The sequence below is a fragment of the Bos indicus genome, chromosome 26 (genome assembly GCF_029378745.1).
Source record: "Bos indicus isolate NIAB-ARS_2022 breed Sahiwal x Tharparkar chromosome 26, NIAB-ARS_B.indTharparkar_mat_pri_1.0, whole genome shotgun sequence".
Taxonomy (NCBI): domain Eukaryota; kingdom Metazoa; phylum Chordata; class Mammalia; order Artiodactyla; family Bovidae; genus Bos; species Bos indicus.
In genome coordinates, this window is record NC_091785.1 from 44,074,990 (window position 1) to 44,102,484 (window position 27,495).

Sequence of the window (27,495 nt, forward strand, 5' to 3'; positions counted from 1 at the left end):
TAAAGTATGAGTAATCTAAATAGATGGACCACGATCTTACAGGCCCACTTAAATGGTCTCCATCTACTCTGGCCTCTTTCAAAACCATTTTCCACCGAGGGGGTCTCAGTTTTTTTGGCTTAAGGGGGTAGCTCTTTTTTCAAAACTTAAATCTGACCATATCACACTGTCCTTGAAACCACAGCTCCCACTGCCTTGACGGTCAAGAGCGGGACTCTGATGGCCAGGCCTCCCACTGCCGTGCCCACTTGTGCAGCTGTTGTCCTGCCTGCCCTGTGCAGACGCCCTCGCCCAGACCTCCACCACCCCAACCTCAGCTCTGTCCTGGGAGGCCTGCTCTCAACACTCCTGCCGAAGTGGCTACTCTGTCCAAGTCAGACTGTATTCCCAGTCTGACACTTACACACCTCGCAGGAGCTTATCCCCCAGAACACAAGCTCTGTGACAGCTTGTCGGCGGTACACACAAATCCTAGGACAGCCTTTGGCACGTACATGTACACAATGTTTTAAGTGTGAACTGACACACACGATTTTTGAACGGATGTGTGGTTGAGTCTGTAGGGAGCACAGGCTGACCAGCCTCCACCTCCATCCTGAAAAGATGGGCTTGGGCCCCTTTTTTGCTATGGACAGAAGCATCTGTGAGGGTCAGTTGGTCAAAGGAAACCAAGCCCTGGGGATGGACCATCCATTCATTCACACCAGAGCACATCCTGTCGGCCCCCAGAGGGTGAGGTCTGTCTGCTAAAGGAGCCCAGCCTCCCAGCTCTGCAGAGCTACTGACCCATCACCCCACACCTTGCATCTCTCTTTGCATCTATTTTCTCTTGGAGTTTTTCTGTTGGCCGACAAGCAAGAACCCCCCCCTCCCCCCACCATCTAGCAGGGCGTGGGCTTCTCCCATGTGTTGACTCTAGGATATCTTTGGGAGGCAGACGCTCCTGACATGCAGGGACCCTGCAGGCTTGAACAGGTGGCCTGCCAGGCAGTCCATCAGACCCGGGGCTCTGACTCGTGAATGGACAATGTGTTAATCTTAATAATTCCTTAGGTTTAGGGACTTCCCTGGTGGCCCAGTGGTTAGAACTCTGCCAAGGACCCTGGGTTCAATCCCTGGTTGGGGAACTAAGGATCTGAAAGTGAAGTGAAGTAACTCAGTCGTGTCCAACTCTTTGCAACCCCATGGGCTGTAGCCCGCCAGGCTCCTCTGTCCATGGGATTCTCCAGGCAAGAATACTGGGGTGGGTTGCCATTTCCTTCTCCAGGGGATCTTCCCAACCCAGGGATTGAACCGAGGCAGATCCCTTAACATCTGAGCCACCAGGGAATGATCTGAAGGGCGAGGCCAAAAAAGAAACATTCCTTGGGTGTAAAAGAACTTGATTTCCCGCCTCCCCACCCAGCTCTGCCCTCTGGGGCTGGTGGCCTCCTCCCTTCACGAGGTAACACTCCTGCTCCAGAGCCCAGTCCCTAGGCTCAACTTGCTTCTGTGAGCTCTGCAGAGGTGGAGGTGCGGCCGCACCCAGGCCTGGAATCTGACCCCAGCACCCCAGGCTGCGGGCCGCTGGGGACACACCCCGCACTCTCCTTCTGCACCCCCCCCGCCCCCGCCTCCTTCTGCCTGCTGGGTCTAAAGGTCACACGCATTCCTGGGTCACGGGCACCTCCCGGGGTCAAATACGTACCACAGGATCCCTCACGCTGCTCCTGGAATGGGGCAGCAGGCAGTGAGTAACGAAGAAACCGAGGTCAACGGAGCAGGCAGTTGGCAAGGGACACGGGTTTCCTTGTTAAGGAGAAGGAACTGGGCTGGGGGAGGGGACAACACAGGGATACCAGGGTTGGTCATGAGCCACCACCCAAAGGGAAGAGTTATAAACCATTCCCTCTCCTCCAGCGGCTGCAAGCATCCACGCTGCCCTCTAGCAGCCTTCCATGCCCTTTAAGGTTCTACTTGCATAGTGTTTGATAGGCTTCCCAGGTGGCTCGGCGGTAAAGAATCCCCCTGCCAACGCAGGAGACCTGGGTTCGATCCCTGGGGTCAGGAAGATGCTCTGGAGAAGGAAATGGCAGCCCACTCCAGTATTCTTTGCCCGGAGAATCCCATGGACAGAGGAGCCTGGTGGGCTCCAGTCCATGGGGTAGCAAAGAGACACGACTGAGCACACATTCATTCAAGATATTCATCTGATAGCGTCTGTCACTCAGTCATGGCCAGAGAGCCCAGGCAGGGCTGGAGCGCCAGCACCATCCATCAGTGGACACAGTGGAAAAGCCCACACCCCTGATGACCTCTGCATTTCCTCTGGCACCATTATCTTCTGGACTGTGCGGTATGACTCAAAGGCATGTGAGGATGTCTCTTTCCTGGGAATTACTTACTGTTTCCAATTGTTGGAAAACAACGGTTCTACCTAAGGTGTGTAAGAGTGCTGATTTTCCTTAAAATACATGCCAGGGGCTGTATCCATTGCAGGGGACACAGGTCGATCCCTGCTATGGGAAATTAAGTGCACATAAGCTGCGTGGTATAAAGTGAAAGTGAAGTCGCTCAGTCGTATCCGGACTCTTTGTGACGCCATAGACCGTAGCCTACCACGCTCCTCTGTCCATGGGATTTTCCAGGCAAGAGTACTGGAGTGGGTTTCAATTTCCTTCTCCAGAGGATCTTCCTGACCCAGGGATGGAACCTGGGTCTCCCGCATTGTAGGCAGACACTTTACTGTCTGAGCCACCAGGCAAGCTGTGTGGTATGCTCCCCACTAAAATTAAAATACACACCAAAAGAAGGAGCACGTCACATCACATTGCCCATAATTCTGCTTCTCACCATTGCGCAAATCTACCTTAAAGAAACACCCCAAATAAGGAGATCCAATTGGAAGGGAGATAAATATCAAGTCTCAGCTCTGCACAGCCCTCACGATTCAATGATGAATTCTACCGAGCAAATCAATCAAGACAAGACAAAATATCAAACGGGACCATTTAAATTTTGTAGCCTATCAGATGTGCCTTTCACTCTAGCCAGGACTCATCAGTTTGGTTTCTGAGATGTAAAATTAGTATCGGAGACCCAAAGGCTGGATTCTAATTTCTTCCCCAAAACATGCAATAGAATATGAGTAAGTGTTCCCACGAAGCATTTTTCTCATGTACATCCCCCAAAGGAGCCGAGCCCTGCACAGGATACTCCTGAGCCTGATAACATGATGCAAAACATTCTCTTTTTAACTTTCAGATATTTGCTCTTGGCAACAGATTTTACACGAGAATAGAAATTGTTTTCCTTTTCAACACTCTTGTGACAAAGCAAACACAACTAAAGAGATTTCTGACATAGGAGCATGTTGATGCAAAGAATAATTTAAACTGGGGCAACAAAATTGCCTGATGGAATCAGTGAAATTCTTCTTCAAAAAGCTGAGCACAGAGGTGAACTAGAGAAGAAACCGCCTGAGCAGGGAAAGCCTGACTCTAGGTGGACGAGTCAACCTGGGGTTACTGAATGACAGTTTTAATTTTGTCCACTGAAAGCCCATCACCCAGCACACAGGTCTCAGGACCTGTCCCATCCTGGATGGGCTCAATTGGTAGGATTCCCACCTTGGCCTCTGCTGGTTCTGTTTTCACAAACCCCTGCCCCGTCACCCCCATAAGTCAGCACTCATTTTTTTGTCCCTGGAAACACTTTTCTGGCCGGCTCCACCCCTGAATTTCTCCTGGTTCCAGGAGGCAGCTCCAATGCCACAGTCCTCGAAGACCATGACCCAAACATGCTTGCTCCAGACACGTAACGTCTGCTTGTGGCGGGGAGGGGAAGGAACAGGAGTAACCCAAAAGGGATTTTCCTTTAAGCACAGAATCTGTGAAAGGCTCTGAGGAGAGGGGTAGAGTTTGGCTGCTGTATTAGGGCCGTTAAGCGCAAAGGACGCGTACTACGAACGGAGTTCTGTGCTTTAAGTGTTACGTGTGTGTGATTACAAATATGGGGAGAATGTGAACTAACGCGGGTTGTTAAAAACACTGGGAAACAACACTGTAAATCAACTATACACCAATAAAAATCAAAACAAACCACCACTGGGAAGACGAGAGTGGCACCAGCAAAGACAGCAGAGCGGCACTGTGACCGACAGGGCAGCTCACCCAGCGGACAGACACAGACGACAGCAGAGTGACACCGTGACCGAGCCCCAGCAGTCAGGGCAGCTCACCCAGCGGACAGACACAGACTCGCCCGGTACTTTGAGTCCTACCGGACAGGCACAACTGCCCCTGCTTTTAAGGAGGAAACTGAGGCACAAGAGAGCACGAACTTATTTCCCCAAAGTCACACAGCGACCAAAGGGCAGCTGGACCCCAGCACACAACGGCTCAGCCAAGAAAGACAAAAACAGCAGGGGTGGGTGGTGTTGCGAAAACCTAAAGACAAAGCAAGTGCACAGGCCCACTGACAGAGAGAGTCCTCTGTCCACTCACAGGACCAAACACAATCACAGGGAAATACGGGGACGGCTGGGTTCTTTTGGTAAGTCAACAGAAACCCTTGTGGTTATACACCCTTTATACGTAATTTCAGGAACAGCACGGAGAAAAAAACCCTGACGCTTTATCTTGAGTTGGAATGATTGATTTTGCTTTTATAAATCCTGTAGTGCATTTTCTCCCTCTTCATTAAGCATATGACCCTTTTGGAAACATCAAGATGACCGGCAAATTTCTTCCCTATTTAAAAAAAACACCACAAAAGACAACATATATTCATTAGAGAACACTGACTGGAATGAGAAGAGAAGGGGCGGGGGGTGGGGGGGAACACACCCAACTTCTACCAGCTAAAGATAAGCACTATAAAATATTCATCATCAGATTTCCCCCACGAGTATTTCTCTGGCTTTATTCATAAATGTACATTCAATACTGGATCTTCCCACTTCAAGACAAGCCTTCTACTTATGTTATTTCAAACTGTGAAAGCATCATTTTAAAACGAACGAGCTATTTTCCCAGTGTCGGGTGCTTGAGGCATCTGTCTTTTTGCCATCAAATAACACCATCTTAGTGTATGAAAGCTTTCCTGGCAATGGGTGGGGAAAGGCGAATTAAGAGGTCAAAGGGCACACACGGCCATTTTTGGAGGCGACACTGGTTTCCACGTCTGAAGAGTCTGACTCATCACCCCGTACTCACAATCTCTGAGAGCGTCTTACTGACCTTCCTTCCTCCAGGGACACAGCCCGCCTTCCAGAGAGGCACCAGGGCAGCCGCTGCTCCTGGAGCTTAAGGGCAGCCCACGGCCCAGCTGGGGCCGCTGGGTGGGGCATGACCGGTGCCCAGAGCTGGGTGACACTGCACGGACCTGGCAGCTGGGGACTCTGGGGCCCGAGCTGCCTGGGCTCTGTCCCGCCTTGGTGTCCCGACTCCTGCCTTTTCCTGGAAAAACCTGCAAGTCAGAGCCATCAACACCTGGCCTGCTTTCTCAGTAAGCATCCAACACTCCTAAGCTAAGCTAAGTCACTTCAGTCGTGTCCGACTCTGTGCGACCCCATAGACGGCGGCCCACCAGGCTCCCCCGTCCCTGGGATTCTCCAGGCAAGAACACTGGAGTGGGTTGCCATTTCCTTCTCCAGTGCATGAAAGTGAAAAGTGAAAGTGAAGTTGCTCAGTCGTGTCCGACTCCTAGCGACCCCATGGACTGCAGCCTACCAGGCTCCTCCATCCATTTTCCAGGCAAGAGTACTGGAGTGGGGTGCCATTGCCTTCTCCATCTAACACTCCTAGTACTGGGTTAAAAAAAACACCCTCCAGAAACAAGGGCTTCCCTGAGAGCTCAGCTGGTAAAGAATCCGCCTGCAATGCAGGAGACTCAGTTCGATTCCTGGGTCGGGAATATCCCCTGGAGAAGCGATAGGCTACCCCACTCCAGTATTCATGGACTTCCCTGGAGGCTCAGCTGGTAAAGAACCTGTCTGCAATGCGGGAGACCTGGGTTCGACCCCTGGGCTGGGAAGACCCCCTGGAGGAGGGCATGGCAACCCTCTCCAGGAACACAGCTTCACTGTGTCCTGTGACCTGAAGCCAGATCCATGGGCACCCTGGGGCCCCCGGGGAAAACAGAAGACCAGCTCGGTCACCGAGTTCTCGCCAAAAACAGGCACGCTGTCACCCCACGTGCTGCTCTGGTCCAAGTGTCTGACCCAGCCTGTCTGTCTGCGGACAATCACGGCAGTAGGTCCTATTTTAGGCAGATTTTCCACATTAGAAAGCAAACTGGTTAAAGTGATTGTCCGACACACCTTCCACTCATGACGCTTTGTTTAATTCCCAGTCAAATAGCAAAGCAGGAGAGGGGCCGGTTTCGCCCATTTATAGATTTATAAACAGCCTTCCCAACCGGCACCCAGGCCGCCCCTCCTCCTCCCCTCCTTTCAGACACACAGCTGGGTAGGAATTCACTGACCTAATATTACTGGACAGATAATTCCCCGCCTCGGGGAAAGACTGGCAAAGCCCATGGCATCTGCCATTTCCAATCTTTGTTTTGAAATGGTAAACAGGGGCTCGTGCCAGGCGGTGGGGGGAACGGCGGGCAGGGAAGGTGCTCCTCTGTTAAGTGACAACTAGAAACACCCCCCGACCGCCTCGGTGTCACCGCTCTGCACTGGAAACCCAGGCGTCCGACTCCACTAAATCATCTCCAAACCCACGCCGGGGAAAATAATTGAATTAAAGAGTTGCCGTAACTCAGTCAAGTGAGATAACAACCATCATCCAGGGGGAAGCAGAGACAGGGCTGTTCAAACGCGTCTTCTGGAGATTGCGCGGAAAAGGCAATAGAATGCGGTTCAAAGGACAGATGGGACTTCCCTAATTGTCCCCAGATTCCTAGCAGCAGGGGTGGTAACTAAACGGTTTCAATTAAAAGTTAAAGAAACAGGGAAAAGCAGGCAGTAAGTTATGCCTGGCGCTGAGAAGGCCCCTCCAGTTCAGACTGAGGGATGCCAAGGCCCAGTGTCCGAGGACCGGGGGGCCCATCCCGACGGGTCACCAGGACAAGGGACTGTACTGCCGGGAACCGCCCGTGTCGAGTCTGTGGGGTGAGCAGGAGGAGGACCGTGTCTCAGAGCAGGGAGGAGGCCTCCTCCTCCACCGGACCAGCGAGCAAGCAGCCAACACAGGTGCACAGGCCGTGTGTTCCCAGAGACGCGGAAGCGGCTAGAAGGTGATTTCCCAACAGGCATGGAGGAGACATCAGCCCGGGAAAAAAAATGATCTCGGTAGGGACACCTATACCTGAGGCACCCCGGGTGATGTGTCTGGACACCGGCTGCCGGAAAGCAGGTAGGAAGGGTGAGCCTGGCACTTGGTGGATGGGGCCAGGACTCACATGACAGCTCCCCAATAGGGACTCAGTAGGGATCCCAAATGTCAATAGCCCCCAGCTGAGAAATAGCCTGAAAAGAATCCTAAATCGAAGCTTCTGAAGCTTCAAAGGAACTGGAACGCTAAGAAATGGCTGGGATCGACAGTTCCGGTTCACAAGTTAACTTTCCACTGACGTGGGACAGAAGAGACATCACTGATGTGACGTCTTGGGAGATACCATGACAGTGCCCAACCCACAGCTGTGTGCGGTGGAAGCAGAAGCTGGGAGCGCAAAGGGCACATCTGCTGATCGGGAGATGAAAGCAGGCTCCCAGGGCAAGTCTCTCAACGGGCTCCAAGTTCACATTCCACTTCCCAGCCGAGCCACTCACTGCTCTGGAAGCCAAAGCTGGACACACACCTACCAACTGATCTCAGGAAAAAAGACCAAACCCCTAAATGTTAGAAGGTCCCTAAACCAACAAAGGTAGAGAGGGATGGAGGGGTTCAGAAAGCCTACTTCAACAGATAAGAACCTCAAACCCGATCAACAGAATCCTTAAGTCCACTCCCAGGACATAACCACCTCTGGGCCCTGTGGTCACTAACGAGTCGGGGGTGGAGTGGAAGGCAGCGGTCCCTGTGTCCTCCTGGGACCTGAAAGTCAGCCTTGGGACTTCCCTGATGCTTCCGTGGTTAAAACTCTGCACTCCCAGTGCAAGGATGCAGGAGCTGAGGGTTTGATCCCTGGTCGAGGAACTCAGATCCCACATACTTTGTGGCAAGGCCCTTCCTCCCCGCAAAAATCAGTCTTCCCAGGTCTTCACTTCCTCAGCCCTGAGTCCTTTCTAGGAAGCTCTTTAAACACAGCATCCTCCGTGGATGGCAAACCAGGAAAACCAAGAAAACGGAGAACCAGAGTGGCATCATCTTTTCCCTCCCTTTTTAAACACTCAATTTGTTTTCTGTCCCCCATGTAAAACAAACAAATCAAAAACCAAAGCAAAACAAAAATAACCACACTCAAAAAAAAAAAAAAAAAGGCAAAAAAATCTGGGACTAAATACGAAGATCTGAATATTCCTTAATTACACAGCACCACCATTACTCAACTTTCTGTTTGTCGTTGTTTAGTCGCTAAGTCATGTCAAACTCTTCTGTGAGACCCCATGGCCTCTGTCCATGAGATCTCCCAGGCAAGAACACTGGAGTGGATTGCCATTCCCTTTGCCAGGGGATCTTCCCAACTCAGGGATGGAACCCACGTCTCCTGCATTGCAGGCAGATTCTTTTACCACTGAGCCACTTGGGAAGCCCAAGTTTTTGTTACTACTTCCTACTCATCTTTTTCTGAGAGTAGGTTAAAGAGTAAGAGAAGACCCTGACTTCAGTTTTGAATCAACTCCATGGGAATAAAAAGCCCCCACATTAAGAGAAGTGAAAAAGAAAACAAAAACGAAAAAAAAAACACAAACATGGTGATGAGGAAAAATTCCTGCATGATTTGAGACAAAGCCTCAGGAATCGAATACGGTCTGATCAAGATTTCTTAGTTTCCAGCTCAAAAACAGGGACAAGAGACCTACCCAGCCAAAACCACAGTCAAACCAAAAGCAAAGAAAAGAAAAGTTATTAGTCACTGAAATACAGAACGTCATGTTCACGAATCTCCACTGAGTCAAATCACGTAGACACAGCTCTGCCCAACAAATTCTCTCATTTAAGACGATCTAGTACATAATGGTTTTAAAAAAAGAAAGTAAGCTAACTCAGGTAGGAAATACAAAAGTCTATGTAGCATGAAATATCTCCAGGAGACTTGTTTAGTGAAATTAACTAGCAGTTTAATAGGGGGGAAAGCCTGATATACAAGGGTGCCCCAATTTCTTCAGAGGAATTAACATTTCAATCCTGTTTTTATCTAGAAGTCATTAAACTGTGCAACATGAATTATTGGAACTGTAGCAAAGAATTAACTCTATTCATCAACTAAGTCCAAACACTTTGGAGTGCATCTGTAATGAAAAAATAGCTCTACATTTCTATCTCTTCTCATTAAAGTAAACCGGTTTTCCCCCTCTCAGTATATAAAACTGTCTTCTCTTCATATAATTTATATTACCATAAGCTGGCTCACACTCTAAACTATTACACGCCTCCAATTAATTTTTGCAGCTTTTGCCTGAAAATTTAATGAGATAGTAGTGTATGAACCTGCTGACTCTAGATTACGTGTGTGCACCCAATATTAATGTTGGCATAATAAAATCATCTGATCCATACACGATGAGAGGCTCCGGTGGCCACAGTGGTGAAGCTAACGTGCCAGCCCGGGCCACGCAGCTTCCTCTTTTAAATCCATTATAACATTTACTAGTCTCAGATGAAACTGCCCCTACGCGTCAAGCTGGGGAAGATGGAGAAAGCAGCAGCAGCGTCTAATTACCCCCAACTCAATTTCTATAAACATTTCAGCCAACAGCGTAGATGGATGACTCTGTCTAAGACCTCTGCTCACCACCATGGAAGCAGAGAGCCCGTACGTGTTCAAGCCGATCCCAAGTCAGCCAAGGCGAGCACCCGGGGATGGGCCTGAGGAGCCCCTCCATCACGGGGAACACCATGAGGGCCACACCCCCACGTGTGCATGTAGGAGCGTGTCCACATCCGTGTGCATGTGAGTGTGCGCGTGTATCTGAATGTGTGCAATTGTGTGTACATCTAAGTGCACCTGAATGGACAAGTTCAGCCAGAAATGAATAGGTCACAGGTGCTGGTAACGTCGCAGTCTCAAGGACAACCCCTCTGCAGTGATTTTGCCAAAGGATCTAGGTTCAAACGAGAGAAAAGAGGGACTTCCCTGGTGGTCTGGGGGCTAAGACTCTGCACTGCCAGTGCGGGGAGCCCAGGTTCAATCCCTGCTCGGGGCCCTACATCCCACACGCCACGACTAAAGACGCTGCACGTCCCATCTAAAACACCCTGCAAGCTGCAACAAGGGCCGAAGATTCTGTGTGTTGCACTAAGACCCAGCAGCCAAATAACTACTTTTTGAAAAGAGGCCAACAGTAAAGTCACTAACCACCCTCGTGAAGGCCCTACTAGGCACTGTAACTTCTCAGCCGCCGGTCCCTGGGCAGGTGTGAACTAGGAAGTGTTCAGCCCGCAGAATGGGCTGTAGGGTCTTGGACAGAAACTCTCAGATGGCACAGCCCATTTCTCTACCTGTGCTGAGAATGACGACACCCACACAGCGTCACAGGTGGCTGAGCATCAGGGCTCACAGGAGGATACACCGCGCCCAGCACGTAGCCGGCCCTTAATACATCACTTGGCTGGAGTCTCTGTGGTCAGCAGCCCGCAGGAAGACCAGGACCTGGGGGTGAGAGGGCCAGGCTTCCAGGGAGGGGCGGGCGAGAAGACCTGCTGTTCATCCCTCTCCCCTGCCTGGCCCCCACCCCAGTTACGTCCTCACAGTGCCAGCGTGGGGGCTGCTTCTGCTAAACAGAGAGAGAAAAACAGGAGGGACAGACCCTCTGAGGCTAGAGCTCCCCTCCCTGCACTGGTCCAGCCCGGGCGCTTGACTACTGCAAAGTCCGAGGGGCTCGTCCTGGGCTGGGGCCGCCCCCAGCCAGGTTGGGTCCTCGGAGCTCTGGATCCCAAACAGAACGCGATAAGAGCGGCTGTCTGGGAGCACTTCGGTCAAGAAGGCCCCGATCAGAGGTTGTCTGCAAACAAACTTGGGAGTCTGCAGGGAGAGGACAATCAGATCAGCTGGCCAGGGACACTCAACATCGACATCAAGCCCTTTATACCCAGTGTCCAGAGGTTTCCGGGAGATGGTGATGGGGCCAACAGGCTGTGTATGCAGGTACAACCCAGACCTAGGTTCAAACCCCACCTCTGCTCCTGCCAGGAGCCAAGAGCAGGCAACTCACCCCCATTATCCACTACAGGGAAACTAAAAGTTGCTCAGTCATGTCCGACTCTTTGTGACCCCATGACCCCATGGACTATACAGTCCACGGAATTCTCCAGGCCAGAACACAGGAGTGGGTAGCCCTTCCCGCCTCCAGGGGATCTTCCCAACCCAGGGATCAAATCCAGGTCTCCCGCATTGCAGGCGGATTCTTTACCAGCTGAGTCACAAGGGAAGCCCAAGAATACTGGAGTGGGGTCTATCCCTTCTCCAGTGGATCTTCCCAGCCCAGGAATCAAACCAGGGTCTCCTGCATTGCAGGCAGATTCTTTATCAACTGAGCTATCAGGGAAGCCCCTAAGATAATAAGAATAAAGATTCCCTATCCCCACCTTCACAGGACCAGCCACATGCAAAATAAGAATAAAGATTCCCTATCCCCACCTTCACAGGACCAGCCACATGCAGGAGGCCGAATGCAGTTGAGCATCCAGGAGGGATAGGCTTGGTCAGAACACTGGACTCAACCTGCCGCCTTCTGCAAGCCAGTGCTGAACCACTTCAAGCCTCCAAACATAAGTGCCCTTTCAACTCTGTGCTCCGTGGCCAGGGCAGGCCTGCAACACAAGCCCCAGTGCCCAGGCACACTGGAGGGACACCTCCCCAAACTCTCCTTTTCCAGGAGGCAGCATTTACAGGGTGCAGCTCCTCACACCTAGTAGTAAAAGACAGGACACTTCCTAGCTATGGGTTTGGAAGAAAAGAACACGTTCTTAAGTTGCCAAAACCACTGCCTAAGGGAAAATACAAGGGCACCCTGTGACCAGAGAAGGTGGCATCTCCAAGGAGGACAGAAAGGTTCGGAGAGCTGCCCAAGCCCAGGTCACTTGCTCTGAACCCATCCCTCCAGCCAGTCTGGTCTAGGCTGGGGTGAGGGGTGGGGACACAAGACTAGAGCTGGCCGTCCTCCCTATCAGGGGTCCCCAGCCTCTGGGCCACAGACCCGTGCTTCCTGTTGGATCGGCAGCAGCATTAGATTAGAAAAAAAAGTGTACAATGTGGGACTCCCCCGGTGGTGCAGTGGGTAAGAATCCCCACCTGCCAACGCAGGGGACTTGGGTTTGAACCCCGGTCCTGGAAGATCCCACGTGCTGTGGAGTGACCGAGCTGGTGCACCACAACGGCTGAGCCCGCGCGTGGACAGCCCGCACTCTGCAAGTGGAGAAGTCACTGCAGTGAGACGCCCGAGTGGCATAACCAGGAGTAGTCCCTGCTCGCTGCAACTAAAGAAATCCTGAGCAAAGCTACGAAAACCCAACGCAGCCCAAAATAAATAATTAAAAGTAAAAAAATACAAAATAAATGTAACACGCGTGAACCGTGCCAAAACCACTACCACCCCCCCCCAACCCCCCTTCCTGGTCCATGGAAAAGTTGTCTTCTGTGAAATCGGTCTTTGGTGCCACAAAGTTTAGGGACCACTCCCATGGTCTCAGGCCCCAAATTCCACAGGGCCAAGCTCTGGGGAGGACACAGCATGTCTCAGCGAGGTTGCATGCAGTGAAAATCTCTTCTTATATGGAAGATCGGAAGCTATTAACTGTGTTACTGGCAAGCACAGATGTTGTCTATATCTGAAAACTCCCAAATAGATCAATTAGCATATTATAAAGAATTTACTTTCATTTTCCCTTGACAGAGCATAAAAGCCAAAACACAACTCTCAGTTTGAAACTGACATGTGCATATAGCAGGAGATGCTCTGTTAAATGGAGACAACAGCAAAAGAAAATGGTATTTATAATGATTAGCCACCTAATTAATTCTAAGAGTAGAATGTCAAAAGCTATAAATCCATTTCTTTGGTAACTGAAGCTCAACATCAAACGCGTCGCTTCCGTACTCGGAAGGGAAGCCCTCGTCTTTTCCTGACATTTGCACCCGGTAATGTGGCTGTTCTATTAGTTTTCCAGGTAACGAGCTTTAAATGCATGTGGAAAAAAAGCCATGGAAGGACAGGACTCAGGGAGAATAAAAACACATGCACACACAGAATTAGAAGCAATACATTCTAGAAAGAAATGAGGTTAAGCAGAGTTCTTGGATGTGTGTTCACTTCTTGTGAATCAGTTCAAACTTCTGCCCTCTGATGAAATCTGGGGGCCTTCTGTATTTCTTCAGCTTGGGGTGGTGGGAGGTGGTGTGTGGAGGAAAATTCTAAGGAAGACAAAGATATTACAACGCTATTATCCTTTGAAACTTCATGCGCTTTCCTAAAGTTGTATGTTTACAGATTACCCTTTGGGGTAGACGGTGAGGGCGAAAAAGGCAGAGAACTACAGGAAACCAGAACTGATTCGATAGATGCAGAGCTGTCCTTCTGTGCTTCTCTTCCTAGATTGCAAATCAAATCTGCATTTAAATAGAGTATTTTTAATGTAAAAAAAGGAAGCCCTAGGGTACTGGGGTATTACCTTCAATATCTACGGGCACAACGTTGCATTTTAAATGAGATGTGGCATCTTGAAATTTACCGAATAGATTACACATTCCAAATGGTCTCATTATTTCTACTATTTTTACTAAATTCTCCTGCCCTAAAAGGGGTGTTTCTTTTATGGCCAGGACTGTTAATAAAAGTAATGTGATATTACATCATGCTATCAACTGAATCTTGAGAAAAGATTACACCGATCCAAGGATCTCATAAGCCCCCGGCTCTGATAATTCCAGCCATTATTCAGTGTGAAATTCAAACAGTCTGAATTCATTAACGTTGGTTGTTACAAATCTGCATTTTTAGACGTTGCCATAAAATGCAGGAGTCCAAACCCGGTGACCTGAATCTAACAGCCTTTCATGTGAAGTGGCTGTGCTACCCAGCCTCACCCGGCTCGCCTCTCAGGATAAAGCCCCGTGTACTGGTCCCTCTCCATGGCTGATCCGGTCACCGCTGGGGAGAGACCAGGGGCTGAGTTGGCCTCAGCCCCGCTGGTCACATTCAATGTTCAGGCAAACTGCAGAGACCTGAGCCTCTGACAGGAGAGTAGGGGACCGCTCCCAGGACACGCATCATTAGACAGGTAGCCAGGTACACCTGGGCACAGATCCCGGCCGCCAGCACCTCACCTCTGCTATGGCTGCAATCAGCTCATCCTCATGAAAATAAAAGCTCAAACTTATCATGCAACATGTGGGGGATGCCTCAGGGAACCCTACACCTTCTCCATCTCTTGACGAAGAAACATCATTACTAGGCTGGTGGGGAAGGCGGGGTGCATGTCACTTCAACATCCCAGGAGGAAAGCCAGACAGAGCTGCCATGAACAAGGGAGTCTACAGTTCATCTCAATGTTTACATCACCCAGAGCACGGCTGTTTCCTTCGAGGGGTGCCCTGGGCTCTGTGCTCCTCCAGCCGTGGGCAGGTCACTGGGCTCCCCTCCAACCTGAGTGACCATCTCATGTGCGGATGCTGCTAACGACGACGACAATGGTGATGATGATGGCAGTCATTCTCTACGAAGCCCTCACGATGCACCAGGTACCGGCCGAGCCCTCCTTGATGACGTCTCAATGAACCCCCACAACTCTGGTTTAGTACCGGCTCACCCGCATTTGGCAGAGAGCGAGCCCGAGGCACTAAGTAAAGAGGGCTTTAGTCTGCCCTGGCTCCGCCTTTAGGACCCGGCCCCGCACCATCACCAAGGCCTTGGCCACTGCGATCTTAACCTTCCCCGTGGAAACACAAGGAGGAGGTGCGAAGGCCGTGAGGGCTGTTCCCTGCTCGCGCAGTCCCAGACTACAGAGCTGGGCAGCTTTCCGGCCAAGCCTAAGGCCACATCCCTCTGCCTCGTTTAGACACGCCAGCAGAAGTCTCTCCAGCCTGAAACAGGCCTCCGCGGCGCTGCCACTGGCCGTGGGGGATCCGAGTACCAATCAATAAGGACCCTCTTTTGAGAGGGAGTTCAACCCTGCATCGCAGTTTGGAGGTCCTCTTCTGCTGTAATTAGAAGTGGAGGTGAGCCTGACTGAAATATGAAAAGTCAGGAGCACTGGATTCTCAAAGTTCGGATTTTTAACAAACAAGATCCGCATGCACAGAATCCCAGCCTCCAGATCTCCAAAGGCGGGCGGGGCAGGGCAGGCCGCCACACTGTGTCCATGAAGGAATCTGATACGCGCACCATCTGTCCTTCGGCCCCAAGGGACCTGGGGCGACGTCCAGGTCCTGGTAATCCCAGCTCAGACGCAATCATGGTGGCTGAAACACAACCCCCTCCTGCCCACGAAGCCGCCACAAGCACAGCCCCCCAGATGAGAGGCGAGTACAGCTGGGTCCCCCAGACACGCAGAATTCAAACTCCCTGCCCTACGCACGCGCACCTGCACGCAGGGGAGGCACAGACACGCTCTCCTGCTGCGGAAAGTTCAGGAACATGGATTTATCATTTCAGAGCGTACACACACACCTCCTCCAAACAGGTAGTGTAAGCACATGCTGGTTTGCCTTCTGTCAGCAGAAAACACTCCCAGTTGACACAGAGTCAACCCTTCCTTTCGGACAGATGCTGAGATGGGCAGACTCCAGCACGGGCTCAGCCACCCCGCACCTCCCTGGTCTCTCCACAGCCTGGGATTCATTTATTCAAAAAGCAGTCCTGGGACGTCCCTGCTGGTCCAGGGGCTAAGACTCCATGTTCCCAATTGCAGGGGCCACGAGTTCAAGCCCTGGTCAGGGAAGTCGATCCTGCATGCCACAAGTTAAGACCTGGTGCACCCAAATAAATAAATAGTTTTTTTTTTTTTTTTTTTTAAAAAGGTAGTCCTGTGGCATCTGTAACATGTGGATCATGTACAGAAAATCAAAGAGATCATGAGGGCATCATCGGATGTGGCCTCTGCTTTGGAAAGCTTGCAGAAATCACTCTGGAAGGTTCTATGATAACAGAGCGCCACTTCTGAATCTGAGTTTCTTTACAAAATCTTTGTCTCCTCTCGCCTGATGGAGTCAGAAGAGACTCAAGTCCTGGGTTTCTGCCTTAACAATGACTGGGGAACTTGCAAGCACCCAGGAAACACGAGTGAGGACCCACGAACTGGGGTGGCAATGGGCGTCCAGAAAAGGTTATCAATATTGATCAAGAGATGCGGATGGAGCCAAGGGCAACTTGAGTCAATACCTCGCAGGACGCAGGGCCCACCTTTCCCATGGTGCTTCTTCCCACATGCCCGTTTCTGAGTTGTGGACACCTGTCTGCAGGATGCAGAGGGGCTGGGACGCACGCGGTTGTGACCTGAGGAATCAAGGGGCGGCCCAGAAACGTGCACTGCAAGGCCTGTTCTGAGGCTCCAGGACCCGGAATGAAAGCCCCGCCCAGCCAACAACAGCCTCCCTCTGGACCCCACGAACCCGAGCATGGCCCTGTACTGCTTCAGCTGAATTTTTCAAGGAGTTGCAGGTTACACCCTGCTCTGGCCAACAAAGGTTTCCTTTGAGTTCAACAATGTATACGCTGAACCGGAAAAGGGGAGGCAGCCAAAGACCAGGTGTTGAGTTACAAGACACAGGAACCAGATATCTTTGCACCAAGACTCTTTTTCTGCAAACCTCCTATATTAAAGGACAGCACAGTGCTGTCTGACAAATCAAGGCTGCCCTAAGCGGATCTGAGGACGCTCACGAGGACATCTGATCCATCCGTCAGTGTGCAGAAAGGCTGGAAAGCGGGTCCCGGGTGGGAGCCACGCGAGCCGATCGGTGGGCACATGAAGAGATGGGAATTAAATACCAGGATCAGAGGCTCGGAACTGCTTCTAGCCCATGGTCTGTTTTTTAACCCCGTATATTCACATTTTTTCCGTAACGTTCTATCTTTTTGACAAATATAATTAATTTTAACAGCTTCTGTAACTTACCCCACAGGTTGCTGCTGTTGCTTTTAAACAGTAGACTGCTGAGAAATTGATTTGTTTGAGCCCTCTGCTTAAAGAAACCACGTTATAAAATATGTATAAATGTCACTGTTCGGGCTGCTGCTTCAGAGAAATACAGAAAAACGTTGCATTTTACCCCCTTTCACAGGAGTCCACTCACGGACATTCTCAAGTATTACTCATCTGCCTGCACACACAAACCAATGGATTATAAGGCATTTTCTTTAAAACCCATTTATTTTTAACTGGTACAGAGTCTAAGGGAATTATCTTAATTGCCACGTGGAAGAATGAATTGCAAATGCCTTCAGTTAACCAGGAAGACTATTTTTAACAGCACAGGGCCAGGTGGGAGTTTCCAAGTTTGCCAAAAATAAAAGAATCAACCACCAATAAAGCAAAAGACAGACGGGAGTGCAGGGGGAAGCCACTTCCACCTTGGCTGACTGAAGTCCAGCCACTTCCTAAAGCCTTACTTTAGAAAATATACGGCAACTCAGGACCCAGAAAGTAAATGAAGAAACTCCGGAGTGTCCTGGATCTTCCTGCATCATGTGGACTGCTTCTTGGGCTGTGGAACATTTCCTTAGCGTTTACAGCGGAGAAGCTGAAAGCCAGGCCAGATGTACACTTGAACCTGGGGAGGTGCTATGTGTTCCTCCACAAAGATCTAGATGGAATGACCACCAAAAGGGCCTAAAACTAAGACTGTATTTTAAAAAGATGTTTAACTGGCCCAATGCATTCTAGAAATACTTATAGCAGCAGTGGTAACATATAAATGCTCAACAAAAATATTTATACAAAGAAATAACCTCTTCCTCTCCATTACTCACAACGCAAAATGCTTGCCTGAGACCCAAACAGTTTTATATGACAAAGTCCATTTCCCACCCACTCACACACTGACCTGTACACACTCAACCTGAAACTTACAGTCAACGTGAAGTATGTCCATCGGCGGGCCTGGCCCTAAGCCTGTTGCAGGTTCTTACCCCCATCTACTCTTCCCTCCCACACCCACCTGGCTCCCAGTCTCAGGGAAGTGATAAGGATCAGACCCATGACACAGGCCTCTGGTGGCCCCAGAACCTGGGGCGGCTGCTCCTGTCTATCAGGGAGGCCAGGGGCAGGAATCTCCGTGTGCGGGCTTGTCCAGGTCCCCATCACAGCTGGACTCAGAGGGGTTTTCCCAGCAGACAGTCACACCCCCGGGGACAGGCAGCCAGCCCACGGTCAGCCCCCGCATCCCGGGGACCAAGTGCCTGGGGCAGGGACAGACTCCATCACGCACACGAGAACATGAACTTCCCAGAGAACCGCAGACCCCAGGGGCAATAATGACAGAGTCATCGCTACAGAGGGGTCCTGTATGCTGGGAGGGAGCAAGTCATAGGACTGAAGTGTTTCAGCAGGGACCTAGGGAACCCTGAATCTGGGGTTACACCGTCGGAGTCTGAGCCCCAGGTCTACTCGTGGGCCCCACGTGCTGGCATATGATCTCAGCATCACTTAATAAATTAATACTATTATTACTCACTAATAAAACAGGAATCTCAGGCAAGGTCATAGGATCTTGGGAAGAGAGGGCCAATATCTAGCCTGTCGCTGCACAACACTGAATGGCATGCTTGGTGATGACCCAACTCGTGTCCCTCCCAGGACAGAGGGCTGCAAGAAGCAGTCTCTCCCAGGCAGGCTCACCCCCTGCCCAGCTCAGTCGAGTCGCTCCCTGGCCGGAAACCCCAGGAAGTGCAGGAGGCAGACTGCCTGTATTCCAGACACACGGATGCCAGAGTTCCATGCCTCCCTGGCTGAGGAAGAGACTTGGATTAGAACCAGCCATCAGTCTGGAGGGGCGGGAGGCAGGGAACAGCCCCAACAGAGCAGGAAAATGACCCACTAGAAAGAGAGGGTGACTCAACCAACACGGGCTGGGGACTCAACCCGTGTGAGCAGGATACGGACAGTACTTGAAAACAGAACAAGGGGACTGGCTGGCTGATCTCCCTGGGGCTGCCCAAGAAGCCTCGTGGGAATCTGGAAATTCTAGGAGGAAAGGATAAGGGCTGAGCAACACCTTCCAGAGAAGGGCCCCTGCAGGAGCTTGGATCCGCGGCTCAGGAAGAAACACAGACAAGAACCAGGAACCAGAGCTCCAGCGGGGCCCTCCCCTCGCTCCACGGAGAGCGGGCTGCAGGTCCATCAGCATCATCCCCGCCGCCCGGATCTCAGCCTCCTGGCTGTTTCTCATCTAGAAAGTCCCCAGAGATGAAAGGCCCAGCGAATCGTGCTCTGGTTTGTGGTTTCCGATGTTGGCAGCCATGCCTCTAGCCTAAAAGTTGGAGGAGGATCACACGCCCCTTGTGCAGACTGAGCTCCAGGGGACCCTGGAGGCCGAAACCGAGGACCAGCGTGACCAGAGCCGGGTCCCTCCCGTGCCCGGGGAAGCAGCAGTCAGGGTGGCTGCAGGGTGCAGACACTTGTTTCTGGGGTAAGGCAGTCCTTTCCCCTTCTGTCGGGGGAGAAGGAAGCTGTGTTGGCAGAAACAGGGCAGAAACCCTAAAGACTGGAGATGACGTGACTGAACCCCCCTGGCCCACTGAAGCCACATTCAGGTCACAACTGCCTGGTCCCCAAGGCAGACTTCGCGAGGCCCTCCCCTCTGAGTCACCGGCTCCTGGAGAACCTCAGATCACCTTTCCCTGGGGTTTTGTAAGGCCGGTCAAGCTTCTACAGCATTATCGCAATCTGTCAAAATGAAGCAGCGCACGCACTTCTCTGGGTGCAGGCAGCCGGATACCCCGCCGTGTCTGGCAAACCACAGCCACCGCTACCCCACCATCACTTCACAGAATAAAAGCTAAGGGCTGTGATTTGTGTTTCCACTTAGTTGTAGACATTTGACAACAAGCACTTATTTCTTTCCCCGACACTTCTGTTGAAATTACAAGGTTACCTGGCACCGCTACAAATATTAATGCTTAATAACAAATGGCACAAGAAGAAACAATGGACCCACCCGAACCCCGGGAGAACTGACGCTGGTTCCAGAAGCCAGCGAGCAAGCAACAGCTACAGGCTGGACAGTAAAAGCAGGACAAAGTGCAACAGATCTTAACGTAGCGGGCAGTTGTTCACTAGGGACGACAGAGGAGCCTCTTTGGGGAGAAAGTGGAAATGTCTGGTTTGAAGTTAGGAAAAGAAAAATCCACAGAAGCCAGAGTATCAAGTCTAGAAATATTGGGAAATCTTAATGCTCTTAAATGAGAACACGCACAAATATGCCAAGAAGACAAGAAAGACCTACGCATGGTTCTAGCACCACGCAGATCTGCCATTCCAAGACAGACTTCCTACGAACTGAGTTCTTCATCTATTTCCTTCTCCTCTCCCCACATTAAAAAAGATGTGTCTAGAAGGAGAACTCAACAGGTAAGCTATCAGGTTGAAATCGACATGGGGTCCCTTTCTCAAGCTGCAATTCAAGATGCTGCCCCAGAGGGGCTGCAGGTGGGGCTGATCGTAGACAGCCACCCGAAAAGTGGGGTACAACGTGCTGGGTGCAGAAATGAGCCGAGGAGAGAAGAGCCCGGAACTAACACATGTTCCTAGGACAAGGATGAACCCCACCCTGCGAGTATACCTGGGGGTGGTCAGGGGCAAAGGTTAATCCACTGGCAGGGTGCCCAGTGCTGGGGAGGAGCCAGGCCACCAGGGCCATGGTTACCATGGGTGAGAGTGCAAACACCACGAGGCATCATCCTCCAGGCGTGGCGGCCACGCTCCAATCAGGGCCAACTCCAGGCATCATCCTCCAGGCATGGCGGCCACGCTCCAATCAGGGCCAACTCCAGGGCCACACTGAGCTTCTTGAGCTTTTCCAGAGCGCTGCCAAAAACCTGTTCCCACAAGTTATGCTAAAAACACCTATGTCCTGAGAACCATCATATGAGGCAGAATGTCTGAGCATGCTAGGTGCCCAGGAAGTTTGTTACAGGAAGTGTGTTGCCATCTCATCCTGACATTGCATGCATTTATGCTATGTTAATGTTCAAGCTGGTTTTAGAAAAGGCAGAGGAACCAGAGATGAAATTGCCAATATCCGCTGGATCATGGAAAAAGCAAGAGAGTTCCAGAAAAACATCTATTTCTGCTTTATTGACTACGCCAAAGCCTTTGACTGTGTGGATCACAATAAACTGTGGAAAATTCTGAAAGAAATGGGAATACCAGACCACCTGACCTGCCTCTTGAGAAACCTGTATGCAGGTCAGGAAGCAAGTTAGAACTGGACATGGAACAACAGACTGGTTCCAAATAGGGAAAGGAGTACGTTAAGGCTGTATATTGTCACCCTGCTTATTTAACTTCTACGCAGAGTACATCATGAGAAACGCTGGACTGGAAGAAGCACAAGCTGGAATCAAGATTGCCAGGAGAAATATCAATAACCTCAGATATGCAGATGATACCACCCTTATGGCAGAAAAGTGAAGAGGAACGAAAAAGCCTCTTATTGAAAGTGAAAGAGGAGAGCGAAAAAGTTGGCTTAAAGCTCAGCATTCAGAAAACGAAGATCATGGCATCTGGTCCCATCACTTCATGGGAAATAGATGGGGAAACAGTGGAAACAGTGTCAGACTTTATTTTTGGGGGCTCCAAAATCACTGAAGATGGTGACTGCAGCCATGAAATTAAAAGACGCTTACTCCTTGGAAGGAAAGTTATGACCAACCTAGATAGCATATTGAAAAGCAGAGATATTACTTTGCCAACAAAGGTCCATCTAGTCAAGGCTTTGGTTTTTCCAGTGGTCATATATGGATATGAGAGTTGGACTGTGACGAAAGCTAAGCACCAAAGAATTGATGCTTTTGAACTGTGGTGTTGGAGAAGACTCTGGAGAATCCCTTGAACTGCAAGGAGATCCAACCAGTCCATTGTAAAGGAGATCGGTCCTGGGTGTTCATTGGAAGGACTGATGCTCAAGCTGAAACTCCAATACTTTGGCCACCTCATGTGAAGAGTTGGCTCACTGGAAAGACTCTGATGCTGGGAGGAATTGGGGGCAGGAAGAAAAGGGGAACACAGAGGATGAGATGGCTGGATGGCATCACCGACTCAATGGACATATGAGTTTGAGTGAACTCCCGGAGTTGGTGATGGACAGGGAGGCCTGGCGTGCTGCGATTCATGGGGTTGCAAAGAGTCGGACACGACTGAGCGACTGAACTGAACTGAACGTTCCTCTGAGATAGAGATCACTGATCAACAGGATCCTGCAGTGGTACAATTATTAGGTTGAGTCAAATGAAAACGCTGTTACTTAACCATCTTTTTGATGTTTGGGTCAGGCACTGCCAGTGCTTGGACGTGAAACTGGATGCGCGTGGGAGCCTGAAGGATCTCCATTGCTGTGAGCCGCTGAACACATCTTCAGCCCCAGAGCCCTGTCTTGGAACTTTCCCAGGTCCACAAAGAATGTGTGCAATGACGTCCCTGCCCAAGAACCCGGGGCAGATTACAGCACATGGGGTCTTTAAAACAAAGGCTTCTTTTAGAAGAATGAGTGGCAGCCAGCAAAGAAAGAAATATTGGCTTTAAAAAGCAAAATTGAGCATATATGGTTGAGAGAGGCCTCCATGACTAAAACAGACACACCCATGTCCCACTGTCCCAAAGGAGGTTCACCGATTATTTCTAGCTTCTCATCTCTCGAAAACAGAGACTCGGACTTGTTCAAAGATCACAGAGCCCCCTCTGCTAAGCCACCCTCTGTGCTTGTTCAAAGATCACAGAGCCCCCTCTGCTAAGCCACCCTCTGTGACCTGGACACTCTGCTGTGACCTTCAGCCGGGCAGCCTTCTCAGACAACTCTTAGCAAAGGTTTCTGGATGTCTGTTGGGTTGGTCAAAAACCGCGTTTGGATTTTTCCATAAGATGTTATGGGAAAAAATCCAAACAAACGTTCTGGCCAACCCAATACAAGGCAGGGGCTCACGGGGACCACTGCAGTAGAACTACTCATTTCACAAATAAAGGCCTTTAAGAGGGACCTGCTGGGGAGCAGGTTCTGCAGGCCCAGGTCCGGGGGAGCAGCCCCAGGGCCCACAGTGACTCTTCTCCACGGGAAATGGGGGGAGACTGTACAGGGAGACCCCTCCTGGGCCACACCCCTTGGCTGGCTTGAGACTGAGGGTCAGTGTCTCACGCCCAGGGAGGACCACCCACCAAAGCCAGGCTGCCTAAGGCTAACGTTTTAAAGGCAGCATGTATTTCTGTGTTATTACTAACATTTACTCCAGAGCCACGTGCGGGGACCTGCTTTGGAGTCCCGGGCACGGACGCTGCCGCACAAATTCTTTGTGAGCCCCTGATCCACAGCTAAGAGATGGTCTGTCCTACTCAATACTGCAGGGGGTAAACCCAGGGCCTAGACAGAAAGAACACCAAGAAGTTTTCTCACCTTTTTTTTTTGCTGGCTTTAAAATGACACTGTCAGCTTAAGGAGCAATTTTTTTTTTCCCTAGCAGGATGAAAATCAATCATTTCTGAGAAGTTGGCACTTTGCGACTCTGTAAAGGTTTTGTGGGAAATGGCTAAAGGCACGTTGAAATTAACTCAGAAGCCCCCTCACCCCACCCACTCCAAGTCCTTGCTCTGGTGGTGGGAAGGGGACTTAAGTCTATCCATCAATATTTTCTCAACCACACTCCACATAAAGGCCGACAACTGAAGGCTCTCCTCATAACACACCCACATCCCTAATCCATTCCACCACAAAAGAATCATTCTATGTTCAGGACATCCTAGAGGAGACTTCCCTGGTGGTCCAACGGTTTAGACTCCACACTTCCACTGCAGGGGGCACAGGTTTAATCCCTGGCTAGGTAACGGTAAAGCATCCGCTTGCAACGTAGGAGACATGGGTTCAATCCCTGGGTCTGGAAGATGCCCTGCAGAAGGGAATGGATACCTACTCCAGTATTCTTGCCTGGAGAATTCCGTGGACAGAAGAGCCTGGCGGGCTAAGTCCATGGGGGCTCAGAGTTGAACACAACTGAGTGACTAACACTTTCTCCTGCAGGCCTGTGAGGTTGTGGCAAAAAATTTAAAAAGGACATCCTGGAGGTCTGTAACTCTCAGACTCTTAGCTCATTAAAGATGCACCAGCATCAGCAAGCTGCTTTCTTCCTAAAGACGTCCATCTACCATTTTGCTCGAGCCACTCGGCATGGCATGGGACTATTTCCCTAATTCATTTTTATTCTTTGTAATTAATATGTCGAGAAGCCCTAACACGGCTCCATCCTGACTCGAGTTTCCTAGTGTAATTTCCGTTGACTTATCTCTATAGCAGCAGTGGCAGTAGCAACATCACTTTACACTGAACTGTATTGCTTCAGAGTTAATTACATGTATTTTGCTTTTGATAAATGAAAATACCAGATGCAATTAATTGAAAGACAATCAATATGATTCCTCTATTAAACGTCCCAATGAAATATCCAAAGGCTGTCGGAGATCCATAGTCATCAACAAATTGAAAACACATTCCAAAGGAGATTTTTTTGAAAAACCTGAACTTTTACCTGGAGCCATTTTATAATAACTCACCAACATAAATTTGTCCACAAACTCTATAGTTCACACGATGGACTGTCCGTCTTTTTTAAGAGAATCCAGCTTCATTGGTTCAAAACCATTTAAGGCGATGAAACCCTGAAAGCAAAAATGAAATGGGTCAGTGGAGCAGAGGCAGTGATTTCTTTCTTTGTTGTTTACATCTAGCCAGCCTTTAATTGCATTTTTCCAATGCCTTCGATTCTAAGCTACCAGAGGTTATTAAATGGTTTCATTAAAAATACTATTTGTCTTGCTTTAGTCACACACCAGATCAAATTAAACAGTAGAGCACCAGAACAAATGATCTCTTTCCATCTATTTTGACACGAAGCCAAGTGTGCAAAACCAGAAGGTGATACTGTGTCATCGCCGTGAAAATGTCATTTAACTTCTTTACATCTCCAAGTAGCAAGCAAAGGGACAAAACAATCAATACCTTCAAGCAAACCATCTTACCAGCAGTTTGAGAAATATGGAATTATAAAGTGCAAACCAGAATCCCATGGTTTATAAGTGCTATTAGCGTAAGTGCTGACAACTGTTAATCCACTGTAACTGATTAACGGTTGCAGTTGTCATTAATAGAAGGCATTTTAACTTACTACTGAAATTGATTACTCAGTTAAGAATTCAATCCTAATGTTCAATAAAACTGTACTTTCTTGGCAAATGCAATATGAAACGAGGTGATGCATTAAACAGCACTCACATTTATTTTACTATACGTGCAAGAGGAAATATATGGGACCTTCCACATTATCTGAACCACTTCCTGCGCGCTCAGAGCAGTGAGAGGGGGTGGACGCAGAAGTCACAGCTCCCAGGGCTGACAGAAAAGGCAAACACCCGGGTGTCTTCCCTGTGCCGTCCGTTCCCAGGAAGGACAGAAACAACGGCACCATCAGAGGTGCCAGGCACCAGGCGTGTTCGTGTTTTCGGGCAGTCCTTCTCAAGTCCCCCGAGAAAGAACTCTTGCAGCCGACCCTGACCATTTCCAGGCTCACCTTACAATCAAGCAGCATTCAAACGGTTGATTGATGTTTTTAAAAAATGTATGAAATTCCTGTAACCTGTTTCCCAGCTGCACTCTACTTTTCAAACCATTCAAAAGAAACCATACTCCCGAGACTTCCCTGGTGGTCAAACGGCTCAGACGCCACGTTCCCAATACAGGTGGCCCGGGTTCAACCCCTGATCAGGGAACTCGCTCCCACGTGCTGCAACTAACAATTCTACATGCTGCAACTGAGGCCCAACACAGCCAAATAAATAGATAATTTCTTAATTAAAAGAAAAAGAAAGAAAGAAAGAACGCCATATTCCTGTGTTCTTTCTAATGTAAGGAAGGGTCCAAACCCTGACACCAGCCAGCTTCTGCTTGTCCACTGGTACTGAGTCAAGAACGGGAACATGGTGGTCTCTACGGTCAGGGTTAGCATATACCCAAAGGCAAGAAGTAATTCACTCCCACCGTGCCCCACACTGCCTTACACCCCAAACTTTCCAATTCAAGGGAGTGGGTGGGGAGAGCAGAGACATCCAATCTCTGACGTGCTGGGAAGGGACGGACAGTCATGGGCTCTCAATGGTTGCAAGCCTCTAATGACAGTTTCCTTGACTAAGTATCTATCACAGCCAAGGGAACATCCTGTGGAGGCAGCGAGAACCTGCCTAAGAAGTCTCATCCTCCCTTCAAATCCCATCGCCTGGACATCTTCTGTAACACCTTCACGTCAGACTGCCAGGCTGCGACATACTCTGCACATCATCAAGTCTCTAAAATATTTTAATGCCTTGATTACACATCATTCATCTCCAAATTCCTCCAGGTCTGGAACACCGCGGGAAATCAAACATGGAAAACAGTGGGAAATCAAACATGGAACACAGCGGGAAATCAAACATTTAACTAAAAAAAAAATATATATATATATATATATATATATTATATATATATACATCAGATCAGATGCTCAGTCGTGTCCGACTCTTTGCGACCCCATAAATCGCAGCACGCCAGGCCTCCCTGTCCATCACCAACTCCCGGAGTTCACTGAGACTCACATCCATCGAGTCAGTCATATTAAATATATATATATATATATTTATTTATTTATTTATGTTTAAAAGGCTTCCCAGGTGGCTCAGTGGTAAAGAATCTGCCTGCCGATGCAGATGTGGACCTCCCAATCCCTAGGTCAGGAAGACTTCTTGAAGAAGGAAATGGAAACCCACTCCTGTATTCTTGCCTGGGAAATCCCATGGACCAAGGGGCCTGACAGGCTACAGTTCATGGAGCTGCAAAAGAGTCGGACATGACTGAGCCACTAAACAGCAACATACAAGTGTGTGTGTACACACACGCATGTCAGTAACATTCAACGAAGGCCCGATGACAAAGGTGACTTGTTAAATCGACCTGATCTTAGTGGTGGGTACAGACTCTCTCCTTGAGATACTTCACAGTAAAATTAATTAAACAGGGAACAGACAACCCCACCTGTGCAGAAGGCCTCACAGAGGAGGTGACCTTCCATGGAATTTCAAGCCAAAAATTTGGAAGAGCCTGCAGTCTGCCCAAGTGAACAGTGACAGCTCCTTTAGCGGATTAAGAACGTTAAAAAGCTTGGAAGACTGTCAG

At 49.8% G+C, this 27,495-nt stretch overlaps 1 protein-coding gene across 9 annotated transcripts in view; it reads right to left on the reverse strand.

The window, feature by feature from the left end:
* Positions 1-27,495, reverse strand: part of CTBP2 (C-terminal binding protein 2) — a 168,971-nt gene that overhangs the window by 92,296 nt on the left and 49,180 nt on the right. For all 9 annotated transcript variants that reach the window (XM_070781063.1, XM_070781062.1, XM_070781060.1 and 6 more), the window contains exon 2: positions 24,846-24,950. The gene's annotated coding sequence lies outside the window, so the exon portion shown is untranslated. The remainder of the gene's footprint in view (positions 1-24,845; positions 24,951-27,495) is intronic.